Genomic DNA, 17,689 nt, shown 5'->3' with positions numbered 1-17,689 from the left:
AGTTTCTACACCAGTCTTGCACCCAGTAGACTTTGTCCCTGAACGTCGAGGCACGATGCCGCTTGCCAGCCCCTCCCAGGGTCAGTGGATTCTTTCTGCAGGCACAGGAAATACCAGAGGAGAGAGATGGGAATACACAGTGAACAGGAGAGAATTCCCTCCCCAGAAAACTATTGCTTTCCCTTTTTGGAAGGGGAAGGAAGAAGTCTCCAAGTCAACCGTGAACCAAGAAGAAACCCAAAGTTGATGCAGAGGAGCAAGCCTCCGGCATTTCGCTCCCAAAGCCACTGAGCGCCATACGCATCGGGAGTGTGCAAAGGAAAAGACTTTCCTTCCAATGCTCAAAATTCAACAGGAAGAAGAAAGAAGCCAGAATTTGTTTTAAAGAGCTGGCAGCCAGAAAAGCCTGAGGACCCAGACTCTTCCTGCCCACCCCCACAAGAAACCAGAACAAATCAGTCCAGCCAGACCCTCGGCACACAGCGTGGAGCCGAACTGCAGGATGTCTTCACCAGCCCAGACCACTCACATTCAGCAGTTTGGGGTTTTTTACCTACTGGTAGAAATTCCTCTGGTCCGTACCACGTAACAGGCACGAGTACAGGACCTTTTTGGTCTAACCCTACCAGCTCCAAGGCTTACCTGCAGGCAGCCATAGTACCTCTACGCTCACTATGGCTTCAGGAGCCTCACTTTGTCGTATTTTTAAGTGTGGTCTCAAACGTCAAGTATAACTATTTCCAAATTGTCCATCAGTTGTTGTCACTGAAACGTAAAAACACATTTAAAGACACAACTTCAAGGATGGTTTGGAAACATTAACCGGAACATAAGGTACACTGAAATGTTTTTATCCAAATGTAATTGCGTTTGTCTCAAGTGTTCCAGATTTCCTGCTGCTACGTAAGTGCTCAAAGGCTTCAGCAGCGACACTCTACTATAAACATATTCTTTTTTTTTTTTTTTTTTTTTTTAAATGAAACTTGAAAAGTGTTCTTCCTCCACCCTCCAAAACATCGAAGGCTTTGTTTCTAGCTTCTGTTCCTCTAATGACACGGGAAACCTGTTCTGCCCTTCCAAACACACAGCTCAGAGGCAGGAGACTTGATTAAAAAAAAAAAAAGCTTTAGTGCAAGGTTACTTCTTACATAAAACACATGCATTAATGTAGGCTGGAGCCACCCCTGGGGGAAGAGCCAAGCGCCACAACCGAAGTCACCCCGGGCTCGAGGCGGGACGGCTGCATCCTGCCGGAGCGCAGAACTGGGGCAGAAAGCCCACGCAGGATTTTAGCGCTGATCCGAACAGACGAGTAACTCAATAAAACATGCCAGGAGGTCACATACCGAGGACTAGGCATTTTAAGATGCTGAACATTTTGCAGTGCTTGGTCTAGTTTCATGTAAAGGCCCCTGCAACAAACCCAGGTATTTCTGTGACGGGGGCTGTTTATAAGACTGTCCAGGCTTATAAATCCAAGACCACAGCTTTTGCTTCCGTTTCCTCCCAACCAGGTTAGAAAGCAGCACAAAAACCCCATGGCACATCCCAGAATACATCCTCTCGCTAGCTCGGGACTTGCTTTTACTAACTCACCCTCTCCAAAATACAACGGAGATGCTATAATCTCTAAAACAAGATCATAATAACCAGAAACAGGAGAAACCTATTACTGTCAGTGCACAAACAAGCAAACCGTGAAAGCAGGCACAGAGAGTTGCATCTCTCAACTTGCAAACCCTGGGAATTTGGTGAGAAGCCTCTCGGGCTGCAGAGGTGAAGCCCAGGTGAGTAAGACACAAGCCCGTCCCCAACCAGGCAGCTAAATATTAGAGAGCCAAGCGTGAGACAACTAACTCGCCTTCCCCAGCCAGCCTGAGCCTGCCACACTGTCAAAACTAAGTTTATCGTAATACGAGCAAGCGTGACTCAGAGACCAGCAAAGCATAAAGACTCATTTCTTTTTTAGAACTGCATCAAATTATTTCCCTCCTTTTGGCAACCCTTCACGCAGCCTTCAGAAAGGGCTGTTTGTGCAAAGGCAAGTACACAAAGCAGACGTGCTGGAGGGAGGGAAAAAAAAGAAAAGCCCGGAACAGTTTCTAGGCTGAGAGGTAGATTCTCAGAAGAAGGGAGAAGAGGCCGCGATGCAATGCATAGCTTGGGAAGCCCAGGACTTTGGGGTGGGATTGTAAGCACTGGGTTTACAAGCCTCGCCGCAACAACAACAAAAAACCACCCAGGACAATGTCAGTGCTTCTCCAGCGGCCACCACATGCCCAGCTATCTCGCCATGCCCAGCACACATCAGGTCCTCCAAGCAAAGAAGCAGCAAGAGGTCTGGATTTTGCTCCCCACGCTCCACTACGGCTTTGCAGGTCTCTGCCAGGCTGGCAGCCAAGTCACCCGCCCTTCACAAGGGACCTGCCTCTCTGCTCTGGGCTTTCAGTCCTACCTCTCCTGCCGGCATCCCTCCTTCATCCGCTACGCCTCTGCCACGCCACCCGCGCTGCCAGCCTGCCCCCACGACGCCACCAAGGGATGGACGCTCCACGGAGCCTGAAGAGGTGCAGCACAAAGTCCAAGAGCAAGTTCCCTGTTGCACACCAAGGTCTCCAGCATCTCCCTTGGACCTTTCAGGGCAAGTAGCCTCCCACAAGCCTTGCTTCTGCTTTTTGCATCCTTCCACTGTGCTCCTGCCAGCACAGTAGTCCCAGAGCTCCAAGTAGCCAGGGGAGGATTAGCTAGTTGCTGCATCCATTTAGCAGGCATAGGAAAAAAATTCCACAAGGATATCAAAATCTTAATTTTTTTCCCCCCAGCTGTAATCTCCTCACGCACACACAGCGAGCGGGGCGAAGAACTGCCAGTCCCCTGGAAAAAATAAGGAAATTTTGCCATGGAAAAGGGAGGCACAGATGCCTTTTAATCCCTCTGCAGCCAAAGGCAGCAGTGAAAGCCACAACGTCCTGATCAGCTTTTAAAGCCAAAGTGGAACTGAACATTATTTTCCCATTAGAAGAGTTTCACTTACAACATGGCTATACTTTCCCCAAGCAGAAGGGTCCCTCAAGCAGCCCCGCATTTCACGCTGCATTTGCTCGGGTCCGCAGAACCACGGAGCAGGCGCGTGGATCTCGGCCCGGCACCGTGCCCTGCACCCTGCCGGAGCAAACGCTCCCCATTTGTTTCCTGCCCTTGTCAGCTTCTGTTCTCTAAAAAACTGTTGGTTTGGGCTCCTTTTACCTCCTGCGCATTTTGCTCAAGCCCAGTTTCCTACTGGACTCTAGCAAATGGGTTTTCCACAGGGCTGTCAGCAGTCGGCTCCGCTGAGTCTTGCCAGAGTACACGGCTCCCAGCACCAGGTTCTCTCCCTTCGATTTTACTCCCCAGAAGTAGCAGCGACTCAAACTCAATGTAACGCCACTGGTATTTCACCAAGGGATACTGTAGCAGAGGGAACAGTAGCTCTTTTTTTCCTGAAGAACTACAATGCATTATTAAAAAAAAAAATCAGAAGACTACCAGGCTGCGCACAACATTACCTAACAGAGAGACATTCAGCCTGCAAACAAACCCTGGCCACCGGCTGCAACCAACCCTCGTAACACAGACAGCAGCGCTGCTCTTCCCGTACAGCGCCACGGGACATCCCCAGAGCTGTCACTGTCCCATGCCAGGACCCCGATGGCCTCTGCAGTGCTGGGGACACACCAGGCAGGTGTGCCAGGATCCACGCAGGCAACACCAGAACCGGTGCCATTTAAGCAAGCACTCAAATTTGCGTCAAATACCACTGCCACCCGATTGCTTGTTTCGGCTAAATTATTCACCTCAAATAAGACAACGCTCAGCGAGCAAATTCAGCAGTTTGGTATCGCTGGTATTTTTCTGTTACAAGGGGTTTTTGGTGTTACAACATAAGGAGCCAGCCAGGGTGAAGCACTGCTCCGAGCACGCCAAGCACCAGGCAGCCCAGACCCCTTCTCCCAAGCAGCCTCCACGTGTCTCTCTGCTTTAAGACCAGTTTTCTCCCTAGAGAAGGGGGAAGACCCTGACCAAAACCAGGGCTAAAGCAGGCGTTGACCCCAGGACGTTCACAACCATAAGGAAGCCTCACACCAGCAGCGGTGGAGCCCCGTCCCAGACCCGCAGCTCGCCGGGGCTCTCACTTCCTCACCTCCATTGAGAAAAACCCCAGCCCAGCCCCAAAACCACAACAGCAGCGTACTGCTGAAGAACCTACCACCACTTACATTGATTTGAGTTCTGCTTAAACTCACTCTCAGCCTGCTTTCCCCCTGCAGAGCAAACGCCATCCACTCGAGCTTGGTGATAGCAGCAGTCTGGGAAGAAGCTGACCAAGGGCGGCCTTGGGGACATGTTTCCTCCTCTTCCCTCCTCCCCGACAACCTACAAAGCCGTTAAGAACTTACCCTCTGCCCCGCACCAACTCCAGCAGAGACTCTACAGAGAGGGGGAAGCCTCATCACAAACCGAAGTTTGGAAAGAAGAAACAATTTCTGTCCAACTCAGAGCAATGCCGACAGCCCAAGCTGGCGTTTCCACTGCCCCATTACATCTTCGGGGCTATTCCTTGGGCTTGGATGTTTTGGGTTCCCAAAAGGTTCATGCCAGGCACCACTGATATTAACTGCGACCCCCCCACACGCGTACAGAGGATGAGCTCCCTTTGAGCCTGTAGGTATTCCAGTATCTTCCCGCTATCAAGCAAACGCACAGAGATAGTAAGAAACAGTGATTTTTATGCCTTATGAAATCCATGACGTCTCTCCCGCTATGTTTGGTTAAAGTCCTGTCTCCGCTAGGAAGCTTCAAACCTGGACCTACAGCCCAGCAGGACCAGTGGCAAGCATCAGCCTTCAGCAGCATCCCACGCGTGCTTTGCCATCATCACACAACCCGGCCACGCGTGGACCTGCCTCCACCTGCGTCACCAGCGACGCACGGGCCATCGCAGCCCTGCTGCCACCAGCAACGCTACAGCACAGCTCGGCACAGACCTCCTCTAGGCAGAAGCATCCTGTTAAAGATCAATTTGAGAGGGGAATGAAAGATGCAATGCTTTTAAAGTGGAAAATGATGTCTGAGAGGAGCTCTGGGGGGTCTGCGAGAATTGAACAACTAGAGAAGCATGACTGTCTTGCAGACTTGGTTTGGCTAGTTAAGCAAACAGCTGTACTGCAGATGTCACGAAAAAGCACCAGCCGAAGAGCGGCTCCAGGCAGCTTAATGCAGCACTGAGAACACGCGTTATAGTCCAAGAGGAGGTGGAAATGCTTTTGGCATGTGGGAGCGTAAGAGGCATCGAAAGTATAAAACGCGCAGTTCCCCAAGGACAAATTCACTATCTGTGTCATCAGGCGCATTTCACAACGCGAACACAGTAGCAAGATCTCAAATCACTACCTAATCCTATTCATCCCCCGTGAACGCGCCTTCCTGCCAAGCCACGGGCTCGGACCTGATGAGTCAGATGGCAGTTTAAGCTTCAAGTTGTTGGAGCTCTCTTTCTGCCACGTCCCTAACCAGCACCGCACTCCCCTGACCGCAGCACGCCAGATAAAACGTGCTTCCAGAGAAGCACCGCTGCTTCCGAGAAGCTCACCAGAACCAGTCGGGCAGCGTTGTACCCACATTTTCCACGGGTGTTTGAATTTAAGCAAACAGAAGGAAAGGCTGGCGTTGCTCACTCCAGGCTCATGTGGAGGAATCAGTCCCGTGCCCTCCACCAGAAACCCAAGCAGGATTTTGGAAGGATGGAGCCAAGCAGGAGAAATAGGGAAAAAGCAAGCCACGGTCCACCCCCATCCCACTGCCTGCTCTCACGGGGACCGTACCAGCAGCTTTCTAGTGCCGGGAACCTGATGGTCCCAGGGGAGAGGGGAAGCCGAGGGTGGCCCAGCGGAAGATCACCCTGCCCAAGCGGGGCCGTAGGCTGCGGCTAATGGGAAGTCATTTTGCAAAAATCAAAAGCCAGAAAAAAAAAAAAAAGAAAAAAGCCGCTGGATTCAAAGCGGATCTCATCTGACAACAAGCAGCAAACGAAAGTCAAAACACGAATAAAATCGAGAGAAAGTATGTAGGCAATTGTTGTAATGACTATCAATTACTGGCTGTATTGAGTTACGTAATGGTATAAGCAACTCTGAAATGCTTTGAGAGTGTTCAGTTATAAGCAATACCAGGTCGAAATGACTCCGAAAGAGCCGAATCACCGCGTTGTGGTGCGGTATCATATTCCAGTCAGTTAATTATGGTGACCCCAATCCAATTTTTATTAGTCATAGCCTTAGAAAAATATCCTGCTCCTGACAAGGGAGAAAGCCTCTCCTGAGTCCACCTCCACGTTAGAGAGCTGCCCCACACCATGTGGCAAACATTAAGCAAAACTTTGGAAGAATTTTTATTGCATAAAAAAACCCAACCCCAGGAAAAAGCCCTTGCAAGCATTTTTAACAAATAATGACAAAAAAAACACCCCACTGAAAACCTTTAGATGGGGTCCTTTTTACCTGCTAGGGCTCCTGACCCGGCCTTCGGCAGCACTCACCCAGTACAAGCTGGCCTCACAGCTGGCCAGCTGTGGATGCTGGCACCTCATTACCGGGTGCCGCATCCACACCCCACTTCCCCAGAAATCCCGCGCTTGCCTCCCTGCCCACAGCATTTGCCAATTCTACAAAGGTGGCACTGATGCTTTTTTTTCTTCTGGGAAGGGGAGGGGGGGGGAGAACATTTCTTTATTTGCAGAAATGATCTCAAATTCCAGAGGAACACATCTAACTTTTACCAAAATCCGTAATTAAAATAAATCAATGCCCCGCTCAGCAATAGCTGTATTCTCAATCTGAAGGAGAAAGGAAGAATAAAAAGGTTTCTTAAATAAACTGGTAGCTGGGATAAAGTTACCATCACCGCCCTCCTCCCAGCCCGTGCAGACAAACCATGCCTTTGAGTATTCACGGTCCTGCCAGACTTGATCCAGCCCGGGTAAGCCATCAATCTGATTACGGCCGCAAACGTAAGTATGAAACATATCATCAAAAGATCTGTTTGCGGTGTGATACGCTCCTAACCCTTCCCAGCCGCTCCAAGAAGGGACGCCTTCAAGAAGCTTAAAGCCAAAACTTAGCAGGAGAAGCAAAAACCCGGGAGCACAGAAATCATCTCTTTATTGGAGTCTTTGGGACATTTACAAATGAATAAACTTCTTTGCAAATCCCATTTTCAGCTAACCGGCAACCACCTCGCCCAAAATACATTACATGAAATATGTTGGCTTGGAAGAATTTTCCTCTCAGAGGGAGAAGGAAAAACCTCCCATCTTCGAGCTCCCGCAGAATACAGATGTGTTATTAACGACGATAAAACTTCCTTTGAAGAGGGAGGCGGACAGAGGCAGACCAAGCCCGGCGGTCTGCTCCCAGCCGAGCCAGCCCGGTATTTGCGGTGAGGAAAGGCTCACGCCCGAACCGGCAAAACGAACAGGAGCTTTGCCATGAATTTTTATGGTGAAAAACTGGGCCCCTGGTCAAAGCAAGCAAAATATTTCAGATCCGCTCCTCTTCCAAAACACACATACGCGTGAGCGCGTCCACTGGCACGCTCAAACCTATTATACACAGTATCACCCTCACTGCAATCCCAGCCCCGCTCTCAGTAGCGGACACCAAAGTTAAACAGCAATTAAAACCGCCGAAAGGTACAGCAGTGGCGACACAGTTGGAGGCAATTTAAGCTTCGCTCACATTTACACGGCCTGCAAATCCACGCAAGATAATTTTAGAAATCTCTTTATAAGCAAAGCTAGCATTTCCTCTGCTCAAAGCACGTAAGAACCCCCAAAAATTTAAAAAAAAAATTGAGGTTTCCTCATGACAGTGATCCAAACTATTGGATTTCACAGGAAGTGGGAGAAGACTAAGGGGAATAGGGAGGGCGCCCAAGATCAGATGCAATGTCAGCAACTCTGAGAGGACTATGCTGGAGGCAAGAAGCATTTGATCCAGGGTCTGTGCGCAATTCCCAAGGGATCCATCAGAGGTGAGCAGGAAAAGCAAGCCTGGATTGGGGGCCGGGGGGGGGGGGGGGGGGGGGGGGAGAGCCACTAAAAAGCTGTAGTTTGACACTATCCAGACTTCGTTCCAGAAAGTAACTTGTAGATTGTTCTATTTAAAAATAAAAATAAACCCCACGATTCTCTGCAGCCACTGTCTGGAGTGACACCTGCTACCCCCAAAATGGGATTTCTTCCGCAGCACTCAGCTCAGGCTGGGCACCTCATTACAAGAAGCTGAAAAGGTGGTGGGAGGTCAGAAAAGCACGACAAACCGGATAAAAAGCTTCAGAAACCATCATGCAAGGAAAGGTTAAAAGCCGAATATGGAGCGCGCAGCTGAGGATAGCTGATGTGGGGGCAGAGGAAGGCTGGTTAGTCAAGGACAGATACTTGAAGGATGTAAGAGTTAAAGAAGGCAAAACAAAGCACATTGAAATGCAGCTTGAATTGATCACCAGGAAAAGAAAAAAGGCTGAAGATCTGTCAGAGCACGGAGGGCAGAGACACCGTAGAGCTTGGAGCGTTTGAAAATAGGTTAGACAAACTCTGGGACTTCTCTTAATTGAGCAGAGGCAGCAAGATCATGTCGTGCAAGAGGCTTTCCCACCTCCAATTATCTTCTAGATCAAAACAAAAAGGGGAAAAAAAACCCAAAATGCCAGCAGGATGGCTTCTCCTCATGCCTTACAAACACTCGGTTCTCCTCCACCCCGACGCAACCCCGCATTTCTAGCTAGTAACAAATCTGGCAAGAAAAGGCTTGGCCTCCATCACTGCAATCAGACAGACACAGTGCAACTGTAGAACAGGCAAGACAAATTATGTATTTGCTGTTTTAAAATATTGCACAGTGGCCTTAGATTCTGTATAACCCACAGAACTGCAAGATACAACCCCCCCTCGCTTTACAAGGTGACACAGAAGTTCTGTAGAGCGTGCCTCTACCTCCTGACTCCCTGTCTAAACCAACCTTACCCCAGTCTTCGCTACCAGCCAGCAGGAACCCCTTTTGCTGCTACAGCGTGCACAGCAGCTCCGAGGGAGCATCAGATCCCGGTGAAGCGTAGTGATAAAGGGGAGGGAAAGGAGACAAAAACACAACGCTGTTATAAACCGCCTCACACGCTACTGGTGAGTGGACCAGAGGTTTCGCATGAAAAGTCAAGCCATCCTCAAGACGTTTACCCCCCCGCATCTTGTTTACAACTCCACAGAGCATGTAAGTGGCACTTGAAAAGCTTGCCAGGACCCAACAGCCCGTGTTTGACCAACAGCCACCCATTTGCAGCCTGTCAGTACTTGAAGGGGGCTTATAAAAAAGATGGGGACAGACTTTTCAGCAGGGCCTGTTGCGACAGGACAAGGGGGAATGGCTTTAAACTAAAGGGGGGTAGATTTAGACTAGATCTAAGAAAGAACTGTTTTACGCCGAGGGTGGTGAAGCACTGGCCCAGGTTGCCCAGAGAGGTGGTGGATGCCCCATCCCTGGAAACATTCCAGGTCAGGTTGGACGGGGCTCTGAGCAACCTGATCTAGTTGAAGATGTCCCTGCCCACGGCAGGGGGGTTGGACTAGATGACCTTGAAAGGTCCCTTCCAACCCAAACCATTCCATGATTACAGATTGCTGTAGGACCGCCACGTGGCTCTATCTTCTCTGCTCAAGGCTACCCCTTATCTAGGGGTGTCATCCCCAGCTGCTGGGACCTCAGCATCATCCTTTCCATGCCCCCTTTACTACGAAGGTACTGGCAGTAGCCTCAATCCCTATCAACTCTTAGCATTTCAGAGAAGAACAAGCTGTCTTTAGATTTCCATGCCTTGATCCCTTCTAGTCCATAGCAGCACTTCACTGCCAATACCACAACCATGAAGCTCCTCAAGGCAGTCTTTTGACAACCCAAGCTACTTAAGCAAAAAACACAAACCAACCCCCGGTTTTTCTACCAATGGTTTTCATCATGCAGACAAAAAAAGCGTAACGGAAATTCACAATCATGTCATTTTTATGGAATAAATGCCAGTTGGTCTCTTTCCTTTGACATTTAGCTAATAATAGTTTCAGCCAAATAATCTGACAGCACTGAGCTCCGTAGCCCGTAAATGCCTCTGGTGTTTTACCGAAGCTAAAGACACCACTTGCTGCCCTCCAGCTCCCCGGTACACGTGGTTGTACGCACGCGTGCTTTCCTTAACCCTTCAACCCTCTCTGAACCCTTAGATGAATCAGCTGGCTGCAATGACTCGCTGTGATTAAATTTAGCAGTTTGTTCCACACACACCCCCCCACGCATACCTTCCACGCATCCACCCGTGTGGGCAGAAGCCAGGAAGCAGGAGGGGGAGAAGAAAAGGAAGCAGGTACCTCCCCCTCTTGCTAGGCCCGAGGGATAGTAAGAGGACTGGAATTTGCTCCTCCTTAACTCCCTGCCGATCGCTACCCGATACCTTCACAAGCCATCAAACCCTGGCACCTCCCTTGCAAGGGTCCCACTTCCAGTTGTAGCACAACCTTGGTTCGCATCCTGAAGTTTCCTTTTAGTCATCTTAACACCATTTTGCCCACCCGGTGATGTTCCTATCCTTTAACTTTCACACGAGCTGAATTTCCATTTTTCGAAAGACCCCCAAGTTACACCTGCTTAAAACAAAATAGGTCAAGAAACTTCCCCAGAACTCCTCCCTTTATCACTCTGGACACCCGCTGGGAGCTCACAGACCCCATCACCAACCCCTTCTCCTTCCCACTCGGTGCACCTTCTCGCTTTTCTAAGCTGCAGGCTAGTAATAATGCAGAGGCATCACAAACATTACTTTTTCTCTGCCGGCATGCCTCTGCAAAAGGTACCCAGGCTGCGTTCCCTGAGGCGCCCGTTACCCGTCGGCTCAGCCGTTGTGACATCAACCTCAGCAGGGTGTTCAGCACTTGCCGTACCCAGAGACAGCTGTTCTGCACGCCAAGAGCTAGCTATACAAGTCTCTTGCTGAAGATAAACGTATCGAAAAAGCATAATGTATTTCAGCGTGGACAGCATTACTGGTAGCTGTGCTCAGTGGGGAGGAACAAGCGACTTCAAAGGGACAGCCAAGGCAAGAAGCCTGCAGACAACCACTTCTAAGCTGGGTCCATACAAACAGACAGCTTTTAGTGGCGCAAAACCTCCCTGGACATCCTGCTTCAATTCGGGAGAGACCTTAACAGTTCGCAACCACTCCTCAGGCCAAGATCTCAAAGCACTTTACAGGCTTACTGTCGCACCTTTGAAGCTCTGGCACAATCCCCGTGTCAGAATCAAGGCACAAGGCGCCGCGCGGGGCTGGAGCGGCAGGTCTGGGCTGAGCCGCACACGCTGCCGGCACTAACAAATGCCGGACCCACCTGCCGCGTCCCCTGCCCTGCGCACGCGGTCTGCCCGCCCTTACTTCCCACGTACTTGGGCTGCTCCATACCAAATGCGCAGGGAGAGGCATGCTAAGGCGAAGGGTCCCCCGGTAAGCTCCCGCCGTGCCCCGAAGCGATGGCCATCATGCATAGGGTCTGTGAGCCTCCGCGGAGCGACTCGTACGCCGACGTGAACGGACAGTCTGCTTCTGCTTTCTGCGACAGCAATGGGGGGGGGGGGGGGACGTGCAGCGGCACAGAGTGCCCGGACCACAGCAGGAAGATGCAAGTCAGAGGCTTTACGCTGAATAAAGCTTCTCTCGCCCGGCGGATGCAGGAGCGCGTTGCCAAGATGATCTTGTAACTCCCCCCCCGGTGCCATGACGCTACCTGGTTAATCACGCAGTGAGGCAGTAAGCAATAGCATCTGCACACACAGTGCCCCTTACCAGCAACGATCTGACAAAGAAGTTACACATCTCCACTTTATAGAGGTATTTTCTAAAAGAAATGCCTCTATTTTATCTTGAAGAGGTATTTTTACCACGAGGACAGAGATTAAGAAAACCTCCTCCACCAAAACACTCCTTCACACACGATGATTTGCTTTGTCATGCCACTTTAATACACGCACAGCGGCTACAGCTAGAGAACTAAAGCAGATCTCCTGGGTGAGCACATAGAAACTTCGTAACAATACCTGCACGCCTTAAAAAAGAAACCTTTTTCCTTGTAGCAACGCCAGCACAGGCCAAGGTACAAAGCATCAACAAATTCATTTCCATCCCCTGGTACGCTGCTAGAGCTCTCTCCATTTTGGGTCATACCAGGCAGCTTCGAATTACATCGCATCTGATCTGCTGCAAGGAAACACAAGCTCACCATGGTACAAAGCAGCGGAAAGGAGAGAAAAAAAAAAAAGCACATTCAGGATTGTCAAACCCGTGATAGGCGAGCTACTCCCCGCTCAGCACGGTGCCAGCGAGCCCACACAGGGACCCTCAGCAGCGAGGGGGGCAAGGAGCAGCTTGAGATCCCGGGATCTCGCTGCTGGTCCCTTACACACGGGATCTGCTCAAACCTAAATGTCTTACTGATGGAGAACAAAGAGAGGGGATGCGGGCTCCCAGCAGCACTCCCGAGATGCTCTGTTCCCAGCGGGCTGGGACCTGGAAAACGCGAGCCGCAGCTTCGTGCAGCTCCCTCTGTACCTCCTGCACCCATTTAAGCCCCCGCGTGCCCTTCACCTGGGACGCCCCAGAGGCCGGCGACGCAGACGCTGCCCTCGCTCACGTTAAAAGCTCTTCCGAGGGCTGCCACCGTCGACACGAGCCACCTTCGCTCACCACCACCTCAGCGCACAGGAGACCGCCGAAGGCCCCACACGGAGGCTCCCCGCCGGGTTACGCCAACCACGGATGGCCCTGCGGCAGGGAGCCGTCCACTCGCCCCGCACCCAGGGCCCGCGGCTCCTTCCCTGGGGGGCACCCGGGGCGCGGAGCCCCGCGGACGCGAGCCGGGAAGCACCGGGCAGGTGTGAGGGGAGGCCGCGGCCTGACAGGGCCCCCACAGGCCTGACAGGGCCCGGGGGCCGAGGCGGGCCCGGTGCCGGGGGAGCCGCCGGCCTCACCTGCTCGGCGCCGTAGGCTGTGGCAAACTGGACGAACTCCTCCACGCGCACGAAGCCGTCGCCGTCGCGGTCCAGGGCGTCGAAGACGGGGCGGAGGCGCGGCTCCTCCTCCGGCCGGGCCGGGGGCTCGGCGGGGCCCTCCAGGGCCGGGCAGTCCCCCTGCTCCGGCGGGGACCACGGCGGCGGCCCCGGGGCGGGCTCGGCGGCCTCAGGTGCCCAGAGGCCCGGCTCCAGCTCCGGCCCCGGCCCGTCCTGCCGCGGCCCCCGGGGGAGCGGGGGCTCGGGCACGGCCGCCGGCGGATGCGGCTCCATTTTCACCGGCGGCGCTCAGCGCCCGCCGCCGCCGCCCGCCCCGCCGCTGCCCGGCGGCCATGCCCCGCGGCCATCACCCCTTCACATCGCGGCCGCCCGGCGGGGCGGTGCCGGTACCGGTGCGGCGACGCCGGTGCCGGTGCGGTCCTCAGCGGTAGCTCCGCCCGCGGCCGGGCACACGGCTTTGTGCGAGGCGGCGTCGGCTCCGCCCGCCGCGCCGCCACCGGGGGCGGCCCCGCCGCCCCGCCCCGCCCGCCCGGGAGCGGCGTTCCCGAGCGCCGGGGGGACGCGGTTCCTCCGCGCGGCCGGAGCGGGGGGGGGGGGAGGGGGGAGGCGACGGCGGCGCCGAGAAACAACCGCGCCGCCCGCCCGCGCCGCCGCTCCGGGGCAGCCCGCGGCGAACCGCCAGATCCAGGCCGGTAGCCGCCGCAGTAGCCGGGGCGGTGACGTCACTCGTCTGCCAGTGCGGCCCCCCCCGCCCCGACGCCGGCGCGAGGCCGTGCGGAGGCCCCGCCTCTTGCCCCGCCCCGGCTCGTGCGCGGCGCGGGGCGGGCGGGGCAGGGCCACGCGGCGCGCGAGCACGTGCCGTCCGCGCCCCCCTCCGGGGGGGGGGTCACCCTGCACCGGCATCCGGGGGCACCCTGCACCCCACCGGGGAGGGACACCCTGCACCGGCATCCATGCACCCCTCGGGGGAGGGGGGGGAGGTCACCCTGCACCGGGCCCCGCGCACCCATCCGGGGGGGGTCACCCTGCACCGGGCCCCGCGCACCCATCCGGGGGGGGGTCACCCTGCACCGGGCCCCGCGCACCCATCCGGGGGGGGGCACTGTGCACCAGCATCCACGCACCCCTCTGGGGAGGGGCACCCTGCACCGGGCCCCACGCACCCCTCGGGGGGGGGGGGGCACCATGCACTGGGCCCCATGCACCTCTCTGGAGGGGGTCACCCTGCACCGGGCCCCATGCACCCCTCGGGGGGGGGGGGGCACCATGCACTGGGCCCCATGCACCTCTCTGGAGGGGGTCACCCTGCACCGGGCCCCACGCACCCCTCGGGGGGGGGGGGGCACCATGCACCGGGCCCCGCGCACCCATCTGGGAGGGGTCACCCTGCACCGGGCCCCACGCACCCCTCGGGGGGGGGGGGCACCGTGCACCGGGCCCTGCGCGCCCCACCAGCACCAGCCTGCCCTGTGCACCCCCCCGGCCCCACACTGCCCCAGCGTCAGCCGCCCTGCCAGGCCGCCCCTCGGACCCCCACCCCCCCCTTGGCCAGCGCGGCCGCCGGTGACGGGCACAAACCCACAGGTTTTGTCAACACAGCCGTTGGCGTTTCCAGCCTGTTACGGGAGTTCGGCGTCACCAAACACCGGCTGTGCCCGGCCTCGGCCGCTGCGGCACAACCAGCCGCCACCAGCGTCTGCCGCGTGGAAATGGGTGCCACGACGCGGGGAAAGAGCAAGCAGAGGGTTTAGGCTGTCAGCCGCCGGCGAGGGTCTGCGGTGCACCCCCCCCCTCACTCTGCCCCGGGGCCGCCTGCACAAACCACCGACCACCGTCTGATTGTCGTCCTTTTAACGAGTTAATTAACAAGTTCAGGGGCTTACAGCCTGCAGACTCCGTGCGCTGGCAACTTCTGCACCCACATGCACATGGCGGCGGGGCCCTGGCGGCGTTTACACCTTCATCTCCCGTGCAGGGGTGCCGGCAGGTTCCTGGGCTGCCTGCGCCCGCGCGGTGCGAGGAATGTCTGTGCCCAGCAGCCGCAGCGCTCTCCTCCGCTCACTCCCGCACCCGCCTGCGCTGCCTGGACCGTGGAGCCATCAGCCCCACGGGACGCACTGGGGAGACCCTGCTAATGCACCCGTGAGCTGGCCGAGCCGACAGAATTACAGCCCCTGGGTATAATTAGCAGCAATCCTGATGAGCAAGAGCATCCCTGGCCGCGGTGACCCTGCCCAGGGCCCCTCATCGCCAGGCTGCCCGGGCGATGGATGTGTGTGACGTCTCAGGACAAGCTTGGTTGGGGCACGATGTGTCCCCCAGCGTGGCTTTCCCAAAGCTGGGGAGCCCCGGCATATTCAGCCACAAAAGCCGGGGTTCAGCAGCGTCCCTGGATGGGAGGGAGGAAAAAAAACCAAACATCTGATCAGGCTGGTGCTGGGAAGGATCGAAACCTCCGCTCCAAACCCTTTTTCTCATCGTAGCCATCCCCAAAGCTCACCGGGGCGGGAGGGGGCTCGTTCGTCAGCCCCACAGGAGGAAAGCTCACGGCTGCCCCGGCTGCCCTCCCCGGGCAACATCTGCCTAAACTGTCCCCTGCAAAATCCCCTTGGCATTATAAATAACTCCCCCAGTTTCCAGACAGCTCAAGTGACCGGGTTTCCTGCCTGCGCTCGCTGCCGCCCGGGCTGGGCAGGGGGGTAACGTGCCCGCGGGGCTGGAGGGGCAAGCCTGACGCCGTGAGCTGCGGCTCTGCACCCCGCCACGGCTTTCTGCAGCTCCGGGACACGATCAAGGCTGGGCTCAGAGCTCCTTCCTTCCCCTGGTGCTGGAGGCGCATGGCCAGGCTGCCGCCCTGCAGCGTTCCCCCTTTCCTTGGCGGCCACGGAGCCAGAACGGCCATGGAGCCAGGATGGCCCCGAGCCCCTGCGCGGGAGCTCTCCCTGCTTCTGACACCCCCAGCCTCCGCTCAGGCTGTGGCCGCCGTGGAGGTTTCCACACACCGGCAGGCAACGCAGGCAGCTCTGCCTGGCTCCATCCTCACCGTACGGGGTGGCACCCACGCCAGCTGGGCCAGGAGCCCAGCTCAGCACTGAGCCCAGAGCAGCGTGGCAGCAGCTCTGGGGCTGCCTCTCCTGCAGCACCTTTCCTTTGTGCAGTTCTTCTTGCTGCAGGGAGGGTGGAAACCTCACCTTGCTCCCCGCGGGCACAGGGCTCTCCCTCCACCTCTGCCCCGCGTCACCCCAGCCTGAGGTCAGCACCTCAGGTTTCCCCCCCTGCCCCGGAGCCCGCAACGTGTCTCTGTGTCCCCCACACGCCCACCGAGGGGCTGCCAGGGGTTTGGCTAAAGCTAAGCCTCCAGGAGGGACCGTGTCTGTTACTACACGCAGGGACAGGCCCCAGCTCGCTCAGTCGTGGTTAAACAAGACGCAGTTAAATACGTGGACCCTCCCAGAACGAGGGATGCAGGTCAGAGAGCAGAAGGCTGCAGCTGGGCAGCTAGGACCGACAAACATCAAGCGCCTTCTCCAGGAGGAAATACTTGTCCTGTTACCTGGGAAGAGGGATAGTGTGGCAGGAGGCAAATCCCAGGAGAGACCTGGGCAAAGGACAGTGCCCAGACCCCAGTCCAAGCACCACATCCCCACCCCCTCCGAAGGGGTCGGCGTGTCTCTCGCCGAGTCCCTCAGCACCTCCCCATCACCTCTGCCGATGAGCCCAACGACTGCTGGAACCGCGTCCCCAGAGCCAGCTGGGGCCGAGGAGGTGGCAGGTCCCCAAGCACTGCTGGCCTGCGACACAACAGCCGCCAAGGGCTGGGGCCGCACAAGGCTCTGCTAGTGGGAACGCTGGTTTTCCACCCTCCCTCAGGGCCCAATTCGGACCACCAGGATCAGTCAGCACGGCAGGGCACGGGTGCCGGCTTTGCTCGTGCAGCAGCGAGCTACTTCAGCGACGCTCGCACCGAAGACGTGCATTAGCCTCCTAAAGCTCCTGCCAGTGCCGGCTCGCAAGAGGCCAAGGAGCACGAGCAAACCTTCCCGAGCTCCCAGCAGTCAGAGGCTGCGGGATCAACCCCCTGCGCAGGCGAACAGACGAGAAGCGTCGCAGCTCAGGGTGGAAGTTCTTTATTCGTGGCCTGGAGGAAGGAGCAAAACCTGGCAAGTCTACAATCAAGTAGGAAACGCAATCCAGTAGGAAAACAAGCTTCACGGAATTCAGGATAAGCTTAAAAATTGCCGTCAGCAGCAGGAGGCTGCTGCACGCGAGCGGTGCGTGTCCCCTGAGGCGCTGGCACCGGGGACGCATTTGGCTCCAGCAGCCCAGTGCAGACCCAGTGCGGCCCCTGCAGCTCGTCAGCTCAGAGCCCTGCTGGGAAAGGACTGAATTTCAGCTGGCCCTTGATTTACCCTCAGCTGTAGCGTCTGTACAAAGAAAGGAGACAGCATGAGACTGACGTGACAGACAGACGGGTGCCGGACAGACAACTGGACATCTCGGGCTCCCAACAGATTCAGCGCTACTGTCCTCAGCAGTACAGAGCCAGCTCCGGTGGG

The 17,689-nt window shown here is 56.0% G+C and overlaps 1 protein-coding gene across 2 annotated transcripts in view; it reads right to left on the bottom strand.

The window, feature by feature from the left end:
• Window positions 1–13,261, bottom strand: part of RAB11FIP3 (RAB11 family interacting protein 3) — an 81,864-nt gene extending 68,603 nt beyond the window's left edge. The window contains exon 1 of one of the 2 annotated variants that reach the window (XM_076350940.1): window positions 13,095–13,261. The gene's annotated coding sequence lies outside the window, so the exon portion shown is untranslated. The remainder of the gene's footprint in view (window positions 1–13,094) is intronic. The other variant, XM_076350941.1, reaches the window with a different exon arrangement.
• Between the last annotated feature and the right edge of the window lie 4,428 nt (window positions 13,262–17,689).

Source organism: Aptenodytes patagonicus, chromosome 13 (genome assembly GCF_965638725.1).
Source record: "Aptenodytes patagonicus chromosome 13, bAptPat1.pri.cur, whole genome shotgun sequence".
In the NCBI taxonomy this organism is placed as follows: Eukaryota; Metazoa; Chordata; class Aves; order Sphenisciformes; family Spheniscidae; genus Aptenodytes; species Aptenodytes patagonicus.
This window is presented reverse-complemented; position numbering and strand designations above follow the sequence as displayed.